The sequence below is a fragment of the Nannospalax galili genome, unplaced genomic scaffold, assembly GCF_000622305.1.
Source record: "Nannospalax galili isolate Female #2095 unplaced genomic scaffold, S.galili_v1.0 scaffold3621, whole genome shotgun sequence".
NCBI classification, from domain to species: Eukaryota; Metazoa; Chordata; class Mammalia; order Rodentia; family Spalacidae; genus Nannospalax; species Nannospalax galili.
The window spans coordinates 4,758-12,517 of NW_008344319.1; the positions used below are offsets into that span (position 1 = coordinate 4,758).

The 7,760-nt window shown below is 46.1% G+C and overlaps 1 long non-coding RNA gene across 1 annotated transcript in view; it reads right to left on the reverse strand.

The window, feature by feature from the left end:
- Window positions 1–3,022: 3,022 nt before the first annotated feature.
- LOC115071631 overlaps window positions 3,023–7,760 on the reverse strand; it is a 23,898-nt gene continuing 19,160 nt past the window's right edge. Inside the window, exons 3-4 of the long non-coding RNA XR_003850736.1 lie at window positions 3,222–3,404; window positions 3,023–3,106 (exon numbers count right to left, since the gene is read on the reverse strand). This is a non-coding gene — a long non-coding RNA (uncharacterized LOC115071631). The remainder of the gene's footprint in view (window positions 3,107–3,221; window positions 3,405–7,760) is intronic.

Genomic DNA, 7,760 nt, shown 5'->3' on the forward strand with positions numbered 1-7,760 from the left:
AAGTGAGACGTAGTTAAGATAAATAATACACCAGTTTGTAAGGTCTAGCACAGAGGGAGAGCATATAAAGAATCATTCTATATTAGCTTATATCTAAAAATGATATTTAGATACAACCTGGTAAATACAAAACACGTGATTAAATCTCTCTTTTCTTTATTGTACTTATCTGAACTGACTACTAAAAATTTCACAATAGTGATATAACTGGAACACAGCATTGTTAGGTAAGAGGCTCAGAATGGAGTCTAGGACCCGAGGCCTACTAAAGAATACCAGACTCTTTTAACAGTGTCTCATTGCACTTTGATTTGTTTCTTGAAGACCGGGAAAACAAGGCTCTAGAGCAGAGAGGTCCAAGACAAAAGGCTGGGCTACTGATGCCTGGCCTGGTACCCAGGGCCCTGTGGGGCTGAGAACATGGGGGAAACAAAGAGGAGTCCTGTATCAAGGGCCTGACATCTCAGAGACCCAGAAGCCTTTCTTTACCACCCAGAACATAAATTTGACATGTTCACAGTATTTCCAGCACGTCGTTTTTCAGGAAATCAAAAGTTAGCTTCTCCTATTTGCTTCTGCCACATAGGGGCTAGGAAGAGAATCTAGGTCCTCAGCAAGAGCAGTCGGTGCTCTCAACTGCTGAGCCATCTCTCCAGAACATCACCTAAGATTTTACAATGCAGTATTCAAATATGTTCTATTATTCTCTGGGAGCAGGAGCTATCTCTGCAGAGCATGGGCGAGCAATGACATTACCTTACTGGTTGTTATCTCATCAAATGGAGAAACTGTCACTGTTGAGGGTTAAGGTTTATTTTTTTTTTAAGTTTTGGTGAAAACCCCACTGACACAAGACTACAGGATCTCGGCCTGTGGTTCACCAGAACAGTGGAAATTGAACCTGTCTTTAAGATACAGGTGTCCTTCACCCTCCAGGTAGAGATGGAGATGAGAAGTGTGGACAGACACCCAACACCAACCCAGACTTACCCCAACCCTCAGAATCTGGCTAGATCCTCGATGAATGCTGCCTGGTCTATTTTGCCTCTTGCATAAGAAATCGTCTCACGAGCTCTCAGTGCCTTCCACAAGTTCCAGTTCCTCCCAGAAGCCTCTAGCTCATACCTAAATAACCCTGCCCTGCCAATCTCCTCCCACAGCCACGCCCATATCTCCATAGCAGCACACTGCCCCCACTCCCACCTCAGCCCTCACAGTTCTGCTCTGCTCTTCCTGCAGCCCCTCTCAGAATACCTTCCCTTAGGACTCACAGCTCTGCGCTGCACTTCTCCCAGTACCAATCTCCTCCCACAGCCACGCCCATATCTCCATAGCAGCACACTGCCCCGACTCCCACCTCAGCCCTCACAGTTCTGCTCTGCTCTTCCTGCAGCCCCGCTCAGAATACCTTCCCTTAGGACTCACAGCTCTGCGCTGCACTTCTCCCAGTCCTGCCCCACTCTGCCACTAACAACCTTGTGCAGCTCCTTCTGCAGCCCTTCCCGGATTATGGATTATGTCAGGACTCACAGCTCAGTTCCCATTCCAGACACAAACAGTCACAGTCCCACCCTGGTACTCCAGTGTTCCTGCCCCCTGGGTCAAGACTCATAGCCATGTCCCCAATTCCTATCTCTTCCCATACAGCCCTACCTTGGTACTTATTTGGCCCAAAACATAATGTCAAGGCACACAGCCCTGCCCCTAACACCTAACTCCATATTCCCTGTCCATCATTTACTTTCTCTAATAATTTATAGCTCAGCACTCAAAATCTGACTCTACAGTACCAGCCAGTCCCCATCTCTTAAGTTGTTGGTCACAGCTCAGAATGGCTCCTCTCATAGCCCTGTGTCCATAGACCTGATCCCAGGACTCAAATCTCATCCCAGAACCTCTTCTAGGTAAACCCTGGCACAACTCATCCCCAGTTGTCCCACACTGCTCCTCCTGTAGATGCTTCCCAAATGCTGACTCGATCAGACAAAAGAACAGCATAGAACTGGGGAAACGGGCAGCGGGCCTCAGCCTTACCCAAGGAACTACTGGCAACTGATTACTGGGGGTGAGGGAAAGCTCATCTTCTCTAAAGGAGTGACTCTAGATAGGCTGACGAGACTCCAGTGGGTGAACTTGCACCAAGGGAAATCGGGTACAAATGCTTGACTGGTAGGCCTTAACACATATGACAGAATGAATAAAATCCAGTGTGGGGTGAAGCCTATGGGGGTGTGAATGGTGGAGGACTCCCAAATTTGATTAAGACCTATTATATGGAATGCACAAAATTCAATAAAGTGTACATAAAAATCAAGTCAAGCTCTAAAGTTATGTTTCACGTCTAATATCAAAATTTGATAATGAACTAGAGTTCAAAGAGGCTCAACAGGACCAAGTGACTCCAGGCTCTGCTGCACAGGAGTGCCTTTAATAGCATCCTGAGAAGCTTTGATTAGAATGGCTCAGTGTACAGAGTTCATACAGAGTTCCCTCAAGAATAATACTTAAACAATGCGAAACACGCAAGAATTTACTTATGGCTAGAGTCAGGAGACAGCTTGACTCGCTCAAGGCCATGGTGACTTGCCCAAGGTTGAGAATGCATGAAAGTCTTCCATAGTATGTGTTTGTGTGTGTGTGTGTGTGTGTGGTGTGTGTGTGTGTGTGTGTGTGTGTGTCTGTGTGTGTCTGTGTGTGTCCGTGTGCCTGTGTGTTCGTGAGCCAAGCATCATTGTTCCTAAGGGACAAGAGAGGTGGCTACAACCACTCACCACTGAAATTCCAAGCTCTGTGTCACCATGCACAGCCACACCCATCACTCCTACCTCAGTATTCACAGCCCCATCCTTCTCTTCCAGTGGCCCAGAGCTTCATCACATCAGGATCCAAAGCTCTGCCCGTCTTCATACTTTACCACTCACAGTCCTGTCTCCTGACCTCCAGGCCCATGCCCTAGGTCAACACTCACAAGGCGTCATCACCAACACCAATTGTACCTCAGCATGCACAGCATTACCTTTGTCCTTCAGTGTCCCAAGTCTTTAGAATCCATGGCCCACTTCTCTGTGGGGAGTCCCAGATGATGCCTCCTGGAGTGAGAACAGTCCTTAAATTAAAAAGTATTTAAAAAAACTTAAATTACTCTAACTTCTGTTTCATTATCCACAATCACTTCCCTCCCCCAAGCCCTGCCCTGCTCCTCCAACATGGGCTGAACCTACCTGCATTGTGAGTCCAACAGTGAGGGAAATTATAGTCACAGATAGGGTCTGTGGACAGCTAAGTGCACAGGCTCGGTCCATATCGTTCCCTTGACCTCTTCCCTTCCAGTGGGTCACTGGGTGAACTGCGGCTTGTGGCTACCAGGCAGCCCAATCCTCCACCTCCCTGTATCCTAGCCGGTCCTACAGATTTGAAAAGAATGACTTCTATAGCCAAGGTCAGGAGATGAGGATTTCTATGAAGAATGTAGTTTGGCGGGCCTGCCCCAGGCACTGCTGGTGAAGCTGCCGAGGGCCATTCGTAAGCTTTAATTGTGACGCCTTCATGAAGCCTCTGACACCCCCTTTCCAAGGGTCATTTGCAGACATGTATGTAGTCACGCATGTATATGCACACACACACACTTAAGGAACTGTACTTTACACATGTCAGCTAAATACTAAATATAGTCAGCCCATTATCCCACAGCCATTTACCATTTATGGGTAGAAAGGCACTCACTTGTGTATTCTCAGAATACAATTCAGTGTCCACCAGGAGACGTCATTGGACTATGAAGTCCCTAGGAGTTCTGACAAATGAGGGTAAGATCCAGTATTAAGAGGAACTGTAAGGATGTGGCTGTCCACAGGAGTTTGGGGATGGGAGAGAGGGAGGAGGGGGAGATTAAAAAGACCAGGGTGAGAGTCTATAGGAAAACAAAGGAAGTGTGTAAGAAGCCAGGCTGCAAGAGAATGATGCTGATCAATGGACTGGACCCCATAGTGAGGTATTTTCATAATGAAGGGGCACCTGGTAAGCACCAGGACCTGGGTGCTCCCTCCTTGCCAAGACACTGCACAGGAAGGAAGACCCTGACCACTCAGCCCTTGGGGAAAGCCGATCCCAGCTGTTGCTGTCCCTGATATCAGGGCCACCGCTATGTCTGAGGAACACGGGCGTGAGAACCCCTCCATTCTTCCTTGTACGCACATCTGATACTCTCATCTCACTGTAAGTTAATTAACTAAATAATGATTGAAAGTATAAAGGAGACATGTGGTGTGACTCTGTTCCCCCAGTTTAGCAAGCAAGTCCAGGGGTAAAAGACAAATATTATGAATGCAAGTATTTTTGGGGAAAAACCTAAAATTTTATTCTGTTTAAACCCAAATTAATGGCCATCAACTGATTACTGGGAACCTGTAGCCAGGTCATGCCATCCCTTACCCCAGGATGTGACATTATGGAGGCCCTCTTGATGACTGGTTTCTACTGTCTGCTAGGCTTTTAATAAATACCTTGGGACTATGAGACGAACACATCTGTTTACCTCCTTCATTCTTTCTTAGGACCTTGAATTTCTAGGTCTAAAATCTGTGCTCTGCATCCCTGAGAAGCGAAATCACCCAGCAAGCAATGGTCATGAAGATCTTCTGACCTTTTCCAGGGTTCATGCCTTTCTTCACAGAATTTTCAGCCCCAACCCTCAGGTTCTCCTCATGTGCTGTCCTCAGAGCCACCTGGCTGGTGCCTTGGCCCCATACCTCCCTGCACATGTACAAACCCAAAGAGGGGTCATGAGTACAGGCCACCTGAGCACACTCTCCGGCCAAGAAGCCTGCACACTGAGTTCCATCACTCACTGGTCCACACATGCAAGTGCAGATCCTGGGATGATCCCAAGGAACCTTCGCATTTTAATGGCTTGTGTCTTGGCACTGAGAAATGGCAGGGGTCTCGGCCCTTTGGGCAACTGCTGCTCAGCATGCACTCACCTTTGGAGACCATCCCATCTTTCCTGGCTGCACGTGTCTCCTTTCAGTTTCTAGTGCATAAGGAACTCCAACGGCGTAATATCCTCGAAGGGATAGGGCTTTGAGAATCGGGAGAGCCATTTCCTGTCTCTGAGCAGCCTCTCCCTTACGATTTTACCTTTGCCCTTGAACAGAATCAGTGGATTACTGCAAGGCATCAGGTACCATCTTCGAAAATTCATTTAAAAAGAAATAAGGCCAGCCTGGTCGAAAAATTGACTTCCAGGCCAGCTGGGGATACAAGGAGACCCTGACTCAAAAACAGACAAACCATGAGAAACCAAACCACAAAACATGAATAGCATAACAGACAAATGAGTCTGGCTTCACAGGAAAAGTTCTGTCTCACATGTCTGTGAACCCAAGTTCAACCTCAGAGCCCTGGGACACCTGTGGTTCCAGTAATCTCCAGAGCTATCTGTCACAGCAGCTCCCTGACCATCCTGTTCAACCTGCCAAGGTCATGTTGTACACAGCTGACTTCTCCCGTCATTCTCTAAGTATCGCTGGGATCGAGGTTGGCACTCAATGTGCTCTGAACACCATGAGGCACATGCCTCCTTCAGACCTTTGATTTGCGGCAGAACAGAGTCTCTGGACGTCAAGGGAGTTCATAAAACCCGCAATGAAACAAGCTGCGACTCGGTGAGCTTCTGCAGGAATCTGTCACTTTCTGGGCACTGCTATACAGGGATCTCATACTGACATACTTCCCCAGTGTGTGGGAAGCTATCATGAGCAATGGTAAGGCCGGTCTCTTTGGGACGCTCCACTCACTCCTAGGACAACAGTTTGACCCTATGGGACTGTCCAGAGTCAGGTGCTTTCACTGTGCCAGCGGGCTGGTGGCATGCTCGGTGCCCTCAGGGGAGATAAGGGTGAGGAGCCCCAGAAGAAGAGTGGCCAAAGTGGAGGATGCTGGGAGGAGAGGGTGTAAATGTTTTTAGCAATATCCCATAATACGGATGAAATGTGTCCACTTGACCATTGGGATGAAACATCAAAAGCTCTCTGCTAAATGTAGTCAACTACTCCTTTGCTTGAGAGCTCAGTGGGAAAGGTGTGACACAGGCTGCTACTCACCGTGTGGTCACGTGAGCTGGGGATGCACAGACGGGCCCTGGCCACCATGCAGGCTGCCCGAGGACCCCATTCCCTCTCCACACCGGTAATCTTCATACTGACGTTTACCTCCCCGCCCCCCACCTGTAGCCAAACCAAAGGCTTGTGCGAAGCCTATTTAGTTTTCTTGGGTTTAATTTATTTTGGAACTACTGATGATCGATCATATACACAGCACCAGTGGGAGGACTGCACTGCATGTGAGTGGAAACACAAGGAACAACATCTGAGAAGAAAGCGAGTCACTGATGAGAGGAAGCTCCAGCCGCTGCATGCAGGAGGAGCCTGGCTTCTCCAAGCTCCATCAGCTCCTGGCTGCAGCTGCTCTCCCTAGTCAGGCACCCTGGCAGACTGGGCAGTGTGTGAGCCCAGGGCCCTGCTGAGTCTGTCTCAGTGCTCAGGGAAACTGCAATGACCCCGAACAGTCCATCATTTCATCTTAAAATGAGCTTGTCAACCAACCTAGTATCCAAGGTATTCAAAGCATGCAAACTGCAGTTTGGAAGATGTCTTACTCATTTTGACACTGGGTCATCATTTGTGTTGTCTTTTCTCACTGTAATATTTTGAATTTCTAATTCTTTATCAGGAGTGTGCATTTATAGTATTTGCAGAATCTCTGAAATGTTTGATTACGAACAGCAAAATTTTCTTCACACGACACAGAAACAGGCATTGTGCTTAAGGCAGGATTTGAACATTGATCCTGCAGAAGCAGCAAAAGTGCTTTGTCGCAAGGTATAAAATAGTACTAACAGAAGCCATCATTACTTATTTCATTATGCAAATATTTTATAGTAAAATTGGGTAAAGAAATCACCGTCTCACTACTAACAATATACTTGAGGGGAACCACCTACTAAAGATTCAGGCCACAGAAGGGGAGCCATCCTTAAGCTTTCCTTCCCTAAAATGATAAGGGGCAGACCAGTTCCCTCCATACCCTTAAGAAAACTCGTGATTTACTTATCATATAACTGTAATCAAATCAAAAAATCCCCACAGAATTTTGGAATCCACACTTAAGCGTGCCTCACCCTCAAATGTAAGATGCAAGCCATTTCCCTCCTTAGTCTTAAGACAATAGAGAATTTACTTATCACTTTAGGTACAATGGAAAAAAATTTTAAACCAATACAAATTTGGGGATTCCATTTGAAAATAGTTTAGTTTAATCTCATGTAATTCAAGTTGGAATATAAAATGGTGTTGTTTTCTCAGATGTTACCGATTCATATTATACTGGTCAAAATCTTCTTATGTGGTTTATTTTATCTGTTCTAAGAAATTCCAGCTCTACCTTAATTTTTACAATTGGTTTATTGTTAAGTTTTATGAAATCAAATATTTCTTGCCATTAGAAACTGTTGTGAGGAGAGACACTGCTTAGCACCCCATTAAATCGTCCTCACAGCAAATGGTAAATTTATTTAACAATGTTATTTATGTCTCATCATACTAAGAGAAAATGTGAGAAAGATGTAAAAAAGGAAATCTGTTCATTAAAGAAAGACATATATGAAGATTAAGATGTTCATATTTCCAGAATGGATAGGAGATCTAAAAGTCTGGATGTAAGTTATTACCTTTTGAGTAAGGTATTCAGATACATAAAAGATG